The sequence below is a fragment of the Temnothorax nylanderi genome, unplaced genomic scaffold (assembly GCF_030848795.1).
Source record: "Temnothorax nylanderi isolate EJ_2023f unplaced genomic scaffold, tnyl_v1.0 TNYL_tig0089_pilon, whole genome shotgun sequence".
In the NCBI taxonomy this organism is placed as follows: domain Eukaryota; kingdom Metazoa; phylum Arthropoda; class Insecta; order Hymenoptera; family Formicidae; genus Temnothorax; species Temnothorax nylanderi.
The window spans coordinates 743084-757854 of record NW_027249151.1 but is presented as its reverse complement, the minus strand read 5'-3'; the positions used below and the strand labels follow the sequence as shown (position 1 = coordinate 757854).

The 14771-nt window shown below is 38.6% G+C and overlaps 1 protein-coding gene and 1 long non-coding RNA gene across 3 annotated transcripts in view; one reads left to right on the top strand and one right to left on the bottom strand.

Annotated features, from left to right (window-relative positions):
* Nucleotides 1-14771, bottom strand: part of Pi3k21b (uncharacterized) — a 33126-nt gene that overhangs the window by 18042 nt on the left and 313 nt on the right. The gene's annotated exons all lie outside the window — the stretch shown is intronic.
* On the top strand, nt 1970-9519 carry LOC139774905 (uncharacterized). Of its 2 annotated transcripts, XR_011718711.1 has the most exons (3): nt 1970-2130; nt 9134-9276; nt 9362-9519. It is a non-coding gene; the product is annotated as an uncharacterized lncRNA (long non-coding RNA). The 2 variants fall into 2 exon arrangements; XR_011718710.1 differs by having other exon boundaries at nt 9134-9519.

Genomic DNA, 14771 nt, shown 5'->3' with positions numbered 1-14771 from the left:
GAACTTAAATGTTACATTGGAAAAATCAGACTCGCGTGCGTTTAGCTACGAATGGAGTAGAAAGTAAGCGTCATTAGTTCGTATTCTCATTGCACGCTCATCACTAGGCTTGTTTGATCATAATGACACTACGAGCTACTTTCGTATTAGATGTATGAAGCTTGAAATTAGATGAATCTAATAAGAGTTAAATCTAATAAGAATTAAATAAACATTAAGGTGGACGAAGGAATAAATATCAAGCTCACATTTGCAGTGTACCTTGAGTGTTAAATATTTCTGGTTTTCCAACTCTCATTTGTGACGTTAAAAAATTCGTACGCCCGGACGATAAATTGTGGTGGCTAGATAAAATTTTTAAACACCGACGAATAGAAAGGTACCGCAGCGGCTAAATAAAATATGTATATTCCAGAATGCACCGACGGATGCAATGCGGTCGGGCAAGACGATAATCGAATTCAGACGTTGATCAAATTCTCATCACGGACCGATCGAGATTTATTAATTTCTTCATGGCGCAATATAAAGCACACGTTACTAACCGAGATAATCGATCTACCTGAGAGTGAGAAAATTTTATATTTTTATAAAAGTTTTGTCGCACGATATTTTCTAACTTTCAGTGTTTTTCTTATAAAATCTGCGTAAATAACGTTTTTGATATAAATTTGATGTTAGAAAGTTTGACATCGAGATTTAAGTCGTTCATACCGGAGCAATATCTTCGATAAAAACTTTGAAAATTTCTGTTTGACATGCATGCCCGTTATGGAAAGGAATGTTTCTCAACAAAAACTCTGAAAATTCTGTTTAGGTGCATGAAAAAGTAGGTATATTACGAAGCGATGTTCAATATTATAACACTTTTTATTTGTTTAAACGCTTATCTTTAAGCAACGTGTATATACTTAAGTGTCATTATGTTTCACGTGAATTCAAATCGATGACAGAATCGTTGTCCAGATCACCGTGTTATATAAGGAATTATATAAGGAAATGACAAAAAATTAATCGTTAGGCAATGCACTTTATGAAGGAAAAAAATAAGGTAAAATCTAATATAGTAGTGATTATACAACATTAGAACATTAGAGAAGTACCCACAGCGAAATACTAAATCGATATTAGCCATTAATCTCGTTCGAGACAGAAGTACGCTCTCAGATATGGGAGTAAAATAGATTCATAAAGAGCGCCTCGGGGGGATAAAGATACGTATTTATCGACAGATGTCGAAGGATAAAATAAAGTCCAGACTGATTATCTTTCATTATTATTCAGATAAAAATACATTCTCGAATGAACGCTGGGGATTAATTCGAGACAAATGCCTCGAGGTACCTGTGGAATTATATGTACTTATGAATAAATAAATATTGTAATTAATAATAAACTTTCAACTAATAATTATTGTACATAAATGTTCTTCTGTCGAGTCAAGTCGCCAATGGTAAAATATGATTTTCAAAGGAATGCCTCGAAGAAAGACCTCTAATTCAGAATAAATAATTATCCTTATTAATAGTTCGTAATTTATTTAGAAAATAAGATATGTAAAATTTTAAAAATATAATTATTTATTCAAAAGATAAACTTGGCTAATATAAAAATTTCTTTAAGTAAACAACAAATTAAAATATATTACAAATTTGAAACACAAAACTTGAAATTTATAATAAATGAATAATGTAAAAGATTTTCAAGATTCAAAATTTTAATTAATCTCCTACAAATGTGTTATTAAAAATAAAGTTAATAAAAGATTGTGTTATTTTTATTTCATCAATGTGTTTTCAAAAGCGCACGATGCATGGGTAAAGCAGAGGGGTTCCTTAGGGGCAGTTCCAGGACGACGTAAGGACACGTGGACGTGAACGCAATGCTCGAACGTGTTCCGAAAGAGGGAACTCGCTCGCGCGAACTGGACGAGTTAATTTTAGTTTAATCGACCGACCTGATACCGAGCTCGCGCATACGAGCGGCAATGCACGTACGAGCGTGCACGACGGCGAGTTATACAAAGTGTCACCGAACGGACGCGTCGAGGACAAAACGTGCGCCTTCACGACGATAAATATCGCGCAAGCAGCGACGACAGAATCCGCGTCAGAAAGAACGTCAGTTGAGGTAGGGAGTGCACAGAAAAATATTACAATATATATTATACTTATAAACAAGCGTGTGCCAATGCATCTGACGTGGCGTTAAATTTTCGAGTCTCGCGTTTAAGCAAGGCGGAAAGCAGCTAATTACAGATAGCCAATAAACCACGCGGTCATTGCATCAACGGTATCAACGATATCTCGGAGAGTCGAGAAGCCTAAGAAAAAAGATATGTCATCAGGAAAGGAGATCTCGTCGTATGATCAATAATGCCACAAGATATACGCGACTGTCGGATGACAAATTGCATAGCGCGACTATATACATGCGTCGGCGGGTTACGTGCACGTCCACACGAGAGCCTCGTTTCTCCCCACCCGTCCAATCCATTTCCGAGTTTTCCGACCCTTGGACAACGGGCGACGTCATCGATGCCCAGGATGCGAAATCCTTGACGAGCGCAGCAACCGGCCAAGGCCGAACACTTGAACGCGTTGAGCGCGGTAGCGCGTTGAGAGAATTTCAGGAGCGGTTCTCTCTAATATCGATTAGAGAACGACGCGACTGGGGATCAAGAGGTATAATTGAAGATTTTACATGGGTGAATTTAACGTTCAAGACTTCTCGTGATGGCTTTATCATTGTTTCGAGTTCAGTGATTGATCCGATTTTAATAAAGGTCGCGCTTGCTTCTAGGAAAGTTTTCGACAACTCGCTCCAGAAATGCGTATAAAGTCTCTTCAACTTAATTCAATTAAACTATAATTTTTTTTATATTAAATATCGTAAATTATTTCAAAGTCAAGATTTTAAAATATTATTCTTGAAATGTTTTCAAAGAAAACTTTTCAACTTTTGCACATATTTTTTTCGTGCTAATTATTGCTAATTATTTGCTTAAAACACACAAGATCAATATATTTAAATATGGCAAACAAATATCGATGCTCGATAATCAACGATATTAAACAAAATTATCATTATTTCTTGTCATTTATATAATTTCTCAAAAAATCATTTTCTGATATTTCAAAGACATCTAGTTTTTTGCAATGCTCAAAAATATTTTCTTCCACCAAAGGAGTTGCCATTCATCTTGAAATAGAAAAAAAGCGAATTCAATTTATCGAAAAAAAAAAATTCCATTGAATCGTCTTGAATATACTTTTCTTTTACGCACCCACGCAAGATAGCATTTTACATTATCCCCAAATTTAGATCACTCGATTTTTCGATCCGCACGCTCTTATTTCCTCCAATCCGGGTGATCCATACGCACATCAGCCTCCGAGGGGATGGGATAGCCAGAGTTATGGCGTATAGATCATCGCGCTGGAATCGGATAAACGAGGATGCCGACTGAGCTTCCAAAAAGAGCAGGAGAGACAGTGTCGCAATGCAGATCTCCCCCTTGTCGCGATAAAAATGAAAAAGTGCCGCGCGATCTTCGATCTTTCCCGAAATAATTCCGCCTCACGGCTCCATCGTAGATCATCGTAGACGCCGGTGTTGTTAAGACATTACGCGGATAAAATTAAAGGGGATATTCTATCTTCTTATACGCGGATAAGATTAAGACGTGTGGGTGCCAATATACCTATAAATATAAAAATTTCATTATCACACGCTGGAAGAGAAAAAAAGATTGAAATCGTTCTTCGATCTATTATCTTTTATCTATGAACAAACAATAAATCATTTAAATCAATATCGCGACGTTTATCGTTTGTTCGTAAATAAAAATTCGTGGATGTATCTAGATTTTTTCCGGGTCTATACAAATTATTAAAATGAAGACACTTCAACTGATTAAGACTGATAATGTATCTAAAAGACAAGATTAAAAGATTTTATTATCGTTCCTCGATATAGATAAGATCATATAATTAAATATTAAAATCTAAGACTTTCTGGTTCTTTCAAGTTCTTTTATATCATTATAAAATTTTATGAAACATCTCACACTGTTCACACATCAACGATAAAACGCTATAATGCACGTTAGTCTATGATTAAACAAAAAAATGATTAATAAAAAAAATCGTAATAAAAAAACTGAGAAAAATTCTAATACTGCTAATACATTTCTGAACTAAAAATTATGCTGTGCCGTTTCTATAGAAGACTTTGGTGCTCGTTTAACAAGATACTTTATTTGTCAGTATGCATCTATATCTAGACTCGGGTCGTTTCAATGCTGCTTTCGTGACGATATTGGCCGACAATTTTCCTCCGTCAATTCGCGGCGATTTGCGTACGCGTTCATGTAAGAGCGATTCTCGCGGGCGGCAAGGGACCTCCTCATTACGGGCTAACAACGTCTAATTAGTCTGCTCCTCTAGAACACGGCAACGTGCACGGTGAATTACGTCAGGCTTGTGCATTCTTTCCGTCGCTTTTATTCGCGCGGCCGACATGATGACGTCGGGATATCTCCGCGAGGCATTAAGCCGCGTGACTTGCGAATCCGTCGACAGATCTCGGCCCACTGCTCCCTTTTCGGCATCGAATGACTATAGTGATTGGCGGCAAATATCGCGACGCGAGAAAGAAGAGAAGCATAATTTTGGACCCGTAGAGATGCACCGGTGACCGAACGATTAAAAAATATCGTTAGGTAACTCGATCTTTTTGCCAAGTTACGATGTTATTTTCGTCACGCATTTGGATGTGAAGTAACGCTCCACGTATGTATTGGTGTACCGTACAAACGATCGTTTAAGATTAATAAAAAGAAAAATTGATAAAGAAATCTCTCGCGATTCATTTTTGGACAAACGATCTTCATCGAATTTGTGGGATTAAAGATTTTTGCGAATCTCTGAGCTTGCGGGGGGATTTTCGTGGATCTTGAAGATTCTTTTGGCGTTTGACGTATTGAATTTTCAAGTCTTTAACTCTTTCGAGACAGTCACGGCATATAAACCACGTGAAGCCACGCTCTTAAAGGGCACTCCAAGATATTTGAATTCTTTTCCTACAATTTTTCGTCCGCGTTCCCGCGCTAATAAAATTCTTCAACTTTATCCCCCGAGTTTTAACATCCCTGAATTCTCCGAGTTCGAGTTACGTCCATCGTAAACGACGGTCCGTCCCGTTACAATGGGGGAGCCGAACGCACTCCCGAGGTCGCGCTGCATCTCGATTTGCACCGACGCGGGCTAAAGTGCAACATGTGCCGGTTGCATAAACCGAGAGCGAGAGAAAGAGAGTGACGAGAGGGAGGGTTTGAGGTCGGTCGTTTGGAATTGCTCGATTAAGGCCATAGACTGCAGGCCCCGCTATCAAAAGACTATCGCACGAGATATGTGCAGTGAAGTGCAGTGATGCATCGAGATTGCCGGCACGGGGATGTTAGTTGCCGAAGATCGACAACAAGCTGAACACGAATTTTCGCTAGATCCGCCGAAAAGTTCGTATCGGAGTTTGCGAAGTAGCTTTGAGAGAAAGAGCCCCGGTTATTTTTATATTACTTGCGTAAATCTCGGATAAGCTGATACGCGGTTATCACGGTTTACGGTAAACAAAAAAGTTATATCGCTCTAAAGCGAAGAAATATTTATCCTTTCCTCCACGTGTGTAAGGATTAACGACTTAAAGTTTTTTTCCCCCGAATCTATTTTATCAGACAATAAGGACACTTATTGCTAACCGTAATGGCGAATCGATGCGGAAGGAAGAAATTTGTCGTTTCAAGTAGATCGATTGGGGCCGTAGTTTGCAGACAATGTCAAGCAGCTATCGAAAGGCTATCGAGCGAGTGAAGTGAAGTGAAACGAACGCACCCGCGTGCGCAAGGAAAAAATTTAATAGTTAATATTAGAATTCGATCCGCGATATAAAGCAGACCATTTCTGATTGATTGGGGCGTTTATTCACGCATAAATAAACGAATCACGTTACGACTGATATCGTAATAATAAGCATAATACTTATTAAAAAGGTATGTAAAAATAATGTAAAAATAATCGGCAGATTCGATATCTTTCTCTCTTCTTTATTATACAAAATAATCAATATCTATTAAAAGAAAGATACGATTATATTTTTAATTAATTTTTCTGTTTCTATTTGTTCATCATACGATTATCGTCACAAATGATCAAGTACCGCAAGTGCAATAGCTTGAAAAGAATAAAAGAAAACAAAGTTAATTTGTAATTATAATTTAAGCTTGATGCACGCGAGAGAGAATACTGGTTTCTTGTAAATTTAAATTTAATTAAACGTTTGATTAAAACTCGCAATGCGTCTTCATTTCTCGCGGTTGGAAATTTGTCAGGGAAATGGAGTCCTCAACGCGATTACGGCGCACTTGTGTATGTGGACGGGACAAAACGATTTTCAGGCAGGGCTGGCGATAATTGCGCGGCCCGAAGCGCAACAGTAAATCGTACAAATGGTGCAGAAGAGAAAGGTTTTGTCGTTGGAAATCGGTCGATTAAGGCCATAGACTGCAGGCACTGCCAATCAGCTATCAAAAAGCTATCGAGCGTGTGAAATGAAGTGCGGTGATGCGCCGCGGATACGACAAGCCAAACGCGGAAGTTAGTCAGGGAGATAAAACGGATATTAACTAATTTCGCTGTAAATCTGCGCTGACGTTCAGGTACCACTGTTCTCGATGGACGAAAGAGAGTATATACCGCACAAATTAATAGCCACGTAAACAAAGATACTTAAGGTTCGAGAGTTCGTATATTAAGAATCTAATAATATACTGGAAATTTTTTTACATTTCACAGATTATTTCCATCTACATATGTAAGACATAAATATAAGCCGAAACGTACGAATGTATAATACACTGGAAATAAATCAGTGAATCTGATAATTTACGCACAGATAACCGCGTCTGACTCTCATAGCCATCCTTTTATCAACATAAATACAATTTATAGAAAAGATTCTTACTACGATGAAGTTTCAGATATGTACATTGTATATTCAGTAAAATAATTTTCTTAGATTCTTCGCTATAAACTCTTGGATAGCTTTATAACGTGGTTTTCTTGGTACGACGTAGTCATGGACAAAATAGATAAACTTCTATGCACAGTAAATTGAATTTCAGCATATTATATATTGATATATAATAAAAATATTAAAATCTTAAACAGAAAGAGAATATACTCTTGAATATCAAAAAACTTAACAGATTGCCTTCCTAAATTAAAATAAATTAGATCTTGAAAACAATACTGTATGGACGGTCGTCCGGGATAAGAGCGATAGGTTTTCACTGTCACTTGGTAATGAATATACAGATAGGATGCAATGACAGACCATATACATCGTTGCACGCAATCTATCGCACGCAAACGGCGAAATATAGCGTGACCGATGCATCAGAGACAACAGCGTGAAGGATTAAGGTTTATGAGTGCAGGTATCGGCTTTTGCGACACGGCCGGGAGAGAACTACGCCACTACGCCTAGTCGCAAATAATTGATTGAAGTCATCCTTGAAGTCAATGAACAGTGGCACCATTTTTAGCCGTCGAGTGGTGAACTTAGATCGCGCTGTTTGACCCAATATTCGTCGCGTGGTGTTCCGTTGACCGATCGATCACTATCGCCAAGACACGAGTAAGCGAACAAACATCTTCCTGCACGCTATAATCTCGATCGTCATATGGTAAAAATATAATTCACCGCGACACTTAAATGCTATTTTACTCGGTTACATTTAATTAAAAAGTGAATATGCTTCTCTCAACTGTATCGATATTTCAATGCTGAGATTATAATCCGTATAAAAATTAAGACGGTTTGATTTTTCTTTATTTAATTAACTAAAGTGACAAATATATTGTTCTTTATTTTTATTTATACTTTCAAAGATTCGACAAACTTGACCGTTGCTCTCTTTTAATTAAAAAATATATGAAATAGGCAAAAGAGAAATAAATTAATTATTTCAATAATCAGATGAGAAGAAAAATGAATACCGACTGTACATCGAGGCAAATTAATAAACCAATTTAAGTTGACTAAAAAACGTAGCTCGTATTGTTAAACGAGCAATGAGAAAGTCTTGCGGCAAGTCAAGAATACGGACTTTCGTTCTTTCGTAGCGGTCAACAGCCGTAGTTGTTGCGACATCGCCATTTTCACTTGCACCGCTGCACATGCACCCTTGAAAGGATAACGATGCATCATCCGCCGATTTTCCCCTATTGACTCGTTTACTGATATTCTTACTTTCATTTATCGCATTTGCGGCTAATAAATGTTAAATATAAAAGTCACACTTAGCACCAAATATACCATAAAAATGTGGGTGATAACATTTACGTAAATAAAAAATAACAATAAACGAGTGGTCCACATTCTAATTCGATAGAAGATCGATTTCTGATCATCAAGAGATTTTGTTCATTTTTTGCTAATTATTTTCTAAGAGTTCCATTTGATACATGCTGGTCTTTAAATGTTTCCGAATCTCATTATCTTATAGTTATCGATTTAAAAACGTGAAAGATAGCATGTGCGTTCAACTGATGTTTCTTTTTTTTAAATTACATACATGTTCATGTTCAAAATAGAGAGACTCGACATAGTCTCACATAGATGAGGTTCACATTAAAAATGAAAATTCCAATAACGAAAAGCATGACATATAAGCGAGGTATAACGATACACCGAGGTCATCATAACGCGATACGCAAATTAACGTTCGTCGTATCGAACGTGCACAGAAATGTCGGGTGGAGCGCGTTACGCATCGGGACGAGAAGAGGCAACGTCAATTTCGATTTGAAAGGCCGAGAAGTGGGAAAACTCGCGACTTGCTCAGCCGGAAATCGCGGAAAATCGAAAGAGAGGAGGGGACCGTGAGGGGAGAATGCGGGGAGGGAAAATGCGAGGCGCTTGCGCGACCGGCTCGTTTCCATGGCTTCTCGTAACGTTTCGCGTAGCAACGCGAGGACTTTTGACCCCGTTCGATTGTCCTTCGAAACAGCTTCGTGCGCCGAGGAAGCGAAGCGCATCGCGGACCCACGATACTTCTTTTTTTTTTTTTTAGCCTTATTGCCAGCAACTGACGGGAGTTGTCGATGCATCGCGATGCGCCCTCGGCTGCACGAACCGCAAATCGACACGAAGATAACAAGCTCCACGGGAGAGGAATATTTTTTAGTTGCCCCAAAATCGATTGGTAAAAACTGAGTAAATAAATGACTTTTTTCAATACAATAATAAAACATATATTAATATTTAATAATTGAACTGATAATTCTAATTTGAATTTTAGGGACGCAAATGGAAAACAGTCGACAAGGAGGATGTAATTTTTCACTTTAATTAATTTAATGGACAGGTTTCATTTTCTACCTTGACCAGTTATGAACCGTGTAACATCGGAAAACAGACAACTATGGAAATAATAAAATACTGAAATAGTGAAATGCATATTTACACAGACGTTCTTTATAGGAAACTCGTATTACGGTTAATTTACGATTCAAAAAATGTAATCACAAAAATTTACATTTGCAGAAAACGAAAATCCGACAGACACGTATAATTCGCGAGTGGTAAAATTTAATGCGTTACCGCGCGGTCCACGCAGTTTTGTCTCTACTCGCAATTTTTCCGGACCGACTCCGGACCGACTGCTCGCCCCACGTTTTAATGCACTTATGGGATTTATCCCAGAACGCGCAATAAATTCTTCTCTCCGTCTCCCCGCTGTTTCCGTATACCTCTCGCGCGTGTTTATTCCGCGCGAAGGTATTCCGTTGACACCGGTCGGAGATTTATGCCGAAGCAGCTGATCGCAATTTGGCAAGAAGCGTGCCCCACGAATGCGTTCGCACCGCCGAGGCACCGCCGAAAATTTACCGGGATGTGTATGCGCGCGAAGGCGAACGCGACCAATTAAATTCTCCTCAACGCAACGCAACGGCGACGTTTAATTACTCGATCAGCAATTCATATTTCATCTCGTACGACTTCCGTCGTACCAATTGGAGGATTAAGGTGGTTCAAGCATTTAGGTCAAATGTAGATAGCCCGGAAAATATGATATTAAATGAAAGGTTAACGTTCCTAGAGTGTGTCTGAAAAATTTCGAATTTTTTTACCGCTTGGTTCCGGAGATATATGTCCGTAAACTTTGCCAATTTTACATGGTGATAATAGGGAAAGGAGGGTCAGATCGCACATTTATGGAATACGTTCATACTTCTCGAGTAGATAAACGAATAAAAAACTGTTTAATCGATGCAATAAACATTTCTAAAGATACTGACGCGACACCAAACTGATTGACCGTACCGTATATAAATAAAGCGAAACTTTCGACAAACTTTCGGCAACTTTCGACGTTTCGACACGACACGAGAGTCATGGCGGCCGTCTTGAGTGGCTGCTTGGCAACGTCGCACGCGTCAGCTGACGCACAAGACGCGTGTCCTACCATTCTCCCACCGTTGAATGGAGGTTATAAGGATAACATATTTTTTTCGGCAGTTGTATAAATATATTCACTATCGCGGAATTATAGAAATTGTGACGTATATTTTTTCTATTTTACAATAGTATATTTTATTCTTTACCGGCGTGATCATATTTATGGTTATATCACCAACTCTAGTCAAATTTGTGACTTTGCTCTGATATTTTCAGTTTATAGCAACGGTTAAATGAGAAAACACCTTACGGAATAATTAATTTAAATGTATGCTGATTTTTACATACTAAATCATTCATATTTGTTACTATATAGTAACAATAGTTGTTTTTGTGACTTCAAATTACTGCTTGAACCACCTTAAGTAAACGTATTGTCGAGTACCATTGAAAATACGTTGTCGAAGTAAAAGAGAAAAGATGGAAAGGTCGCGACTGTCTATCCATCTCTGAGAATGTGACCTTATATCTTTAATAGCGTCGTTAAAAAGTTAAATTTTGTCGTGTTATCGTGCGCGTATCACGAGACTGTCGATAGCGCTAAAAATGTGCGTCAAAGAGTGAAGATATTAAACTGTCGGGATGTCATGATGCACGAATATCTAGACGCAATCAAAACGTGTCTAACCCGAAGTGATAAGCGTTAATTAAGCGTATATACGAATAGCCTAGCTCTAACGATAGATTCTGCAACCAACGTGACGTCGATATTCCCTTAACTGAAATGTCGACTACACTTGGATACACTTAGATACAGCTTGATTTATGAGAGTTATAAGATTTATGAGCAAACATGTAATCGATATCAAGTTTGTTTTAAAAATAAATATCTCTAGAGAGAAGTTGATTGATCCAAAAGTAGAAGCAACATCTTGTCCCTGTCAAAATTCTCTGGAGATGGAACTCGATGCGATTTTAATCCAACTTATTTCAACAATAGCTTCTAACATTTTTATCTTTGACTCAGCATAAACGTTTCACGAGATTAAAGTGGAGTATAAAAGCAGGATATCTCGAGGCATCTATTCTTTATTTAACGTTAGACTTTTACGTCGAAGTATGCCAGATCTACCGTCTGTAACTAATATTCCGGGGGTGGGGGGGGGGGGGGGAAACGTTGAATTTCGCAGCGTTCGATAAGTAGCTGAGCAATTCGTCGTTCGATGCAAATGAAAAGTCGCGTGGGCGTACGAATGCGTCTCGCTCGCTGACTCCGCTTGCCCATTCGCGGCTTCATAATCGAACACGCCGATTTTCAAGGATTACCACGTGCCAGCGCTATTCCTTCGCGAGCGAAACGGCCGCACTCGCACGTCACTACTCCCAGAGAGAGAGAGAGAGTGAAACACCTCGACCGTGGTAAAACCGCCGTCGCACACGCGCGTGCGAAGTTACGTCGAACGTGCGCGACGATTTTTGCAACAAGAACAAACAAAGCGCTTTGGGAGCGCAATTAACCCTTGGCACTCGCGAAAACCGGATCGCGCCGGTTTTCGTAGTATTTTTAGAAGTGGACTCCACCGTGTATAAATATCGGAAAAACTTCGACACCAGGTTTCGATACGTCGCACGTAAGATTCGAGACCCCGAAAGATTATTTATCGTTAAATAACACGTCGGGTTTATATTCGGAAAAGAATACGAGCTGAAGACGATCGTTAGACGGTCGTTTGTACTAACGTGATTCTCTATAGGCTCTTAGTTCAAATCGTCTTTAATCCAATAGAATCTTTCTTTGAGATCTTAATTATCTATGTTGAAAGGTAGGGAATGAAATGGTAAATAATGACATTCGAGATTCTCTCTAACTCCAAATTGGTCGTTAGAATTTGATGTAACAGAAGAATATGGGACAGTCGAAAACAATTATTATTCTGCAATTTACGAAATTACGCGATAGATAATGTAACGATGACGATGCGGTCAATTATAGACAGAGATCCAAATAAGACGAAGTCATCATTCGGTCGGTCAGCGATATCGGGCATTATAATCGGCTAAGTAATCGATCGTCACGTGGCGGATCGAGACCTGTTACTTGATCTAATTACAACGCGAGTCCGCTTCCACGTGGAGGGCGGCATGTCAAATAAGACACTGTCATGCAAAGAAGAAACCGCGATAAGAGAACGATGCGGATAAGATGTTTTTGATCAAAGAAAAAAAAACCATAAGCAAATGCGTTCCTTTCTTTAAGGCTTCTTTAAGCGTCGAGCAAATGCATATTCCGCATACCATGTAAGTGATGTTTTGCATTTTATCGCGAGGTATTTTCTCCGTATCTCGCAACGCACTTGCAAATGACTTTTGTCATCGATTTGTCATGACAGGCACCAATGATCTGGCCGTGCGAGTTAGATTCGTGACACGTGACTCATAAAGATGATTTTGTAGCGAATAAATATACGAATAAATATAAATGGCATTATACTCGAAGCACGCGAGCAAAGATCAACGTAACGCTTATCAAGAGAGATAGCTTTAACAAATCGCAAGTATTCATATACATAGATTTCTTATATCTTACTTGTAGAAGAGAATATCTTAATGTTGAATAAATGTGCTTCAGTATCTTCGAATTTTCAAATTCTCTCTGTGTTTCTCAAAGCATTCGGTTAGGTAGATAAAAGAGAAAATATTTCTCTAAACTCATCTGATCAATGAAAAAAAGCCGAATGTAAAATATTGGGAATTTTGTCCCAAATTGGAACGATCATGTATAAAGTATGAGAATAAAATCTGCACGCGTGCATTCGCCAATGAATTTTATTTCCAACTACCATCTTTCATAATTCGATGATATCAATAAAAAATATTATCGTAAAAAATAAAACTTTAAAATATTGTAATATTAGAAACATTGTACCTATTGTGACATCTCAAAAGATTTATATGATAGTATTCTTCCTATGTTACTTGAAACAGAAACAAATATAAATATAAATTTACATATAGATTAGAACTGCCTTTTAAGGCGTACTGCTAAAAGTAGCATTGGACAATTATTATCTATAATTGGAAATATCCAAATATAGCTACACTTTCCATGATATCATCGAATTACATATTTCTTTCGCATCCATCTCCATATATTTGTATTTCGACTTTTATTTCCTTACAGGCACGGAGAGAATTTTTTGTTATATTTTACCCTTAAATTCACTACAAACTTGGGACAATTTGGCAACCAAGGAATTTTTAAAATATACAAAAGACATTTTACAAACAACGTGATAAAAATTACCAAGCAGATAGGTAAATTTTGAAAAATTATTGAAATTTCCTAGATATATTTTAGTAAAATTAATCAAACATATTTTATATTTTAATGTAATAGATATTAATACTTTTTATTATGGTAGATATTAATCAGAATAGCTCGCATAAAATTCTTGGTGGTACATGTTGTCCCACAACTACCATGATTTCAGGGTAAATTTTAAGAGAAAATTCTCTCCGTGCGGTAAACTTTACATTACAGTTATCGTTGTGCCCTGCTTAAGAAACCATACTGACTTCGATTTTCCGACCGAAACGGCGTACAGCAATCGCGTTAGCCGAGCCGGGATTAAAAGGCAGAACGATACCTGCGATACCGGAGTCGGAAACTGTTGCCCCGATTAGATACGGTCCTGGCTCGTACGATGTCGCGAAGAGGGATTGGCGGGATCAGGGAGGCCGGAGAAGGCCGCGGAGTTTCGGGAGAAAAACCGGCGCGGCAGTGGTGGTGATGGCGGCGGCGGCGAAGGTGAAGGGGGACGCGATAGCGCGCCGCTCTTGAAATCGGCGCGGGTCGCCGGCGTGTTACTATGCTACGGTGCCGCCCTCGACGGTGATCCACGCGAGGATCGATGATCAACACGCGCGGATCCCGGCGAAAGGGGTGTAGCCGCGATCTAACGGGTGTTCACCCGGATGACTGCGACGACGACCTGCCCGACCAGCCTTGGAAGTGTCACGATGTTACATATTTCCATGGAAGGCATCCTCGCCGTAGACAGCGAGGACAATACTGTCGCACGATAAGCGACGAAAATGATGAATATTTCCCTCTTAATCGGAAACGACAATTCTCATCTCGCGTTTTTCAATATCTCGCGACTTCTGTTGACATGGAAATATCTTCCATTTAAAATCCATTTAAAATCCTTCCAAGATCGTGTATATTTATCTATAACGTGACGTTTAATTAACGATACAAATCGTCGATGTAGCTTGGACGATTACTGAGATATTATAAGTACATACGA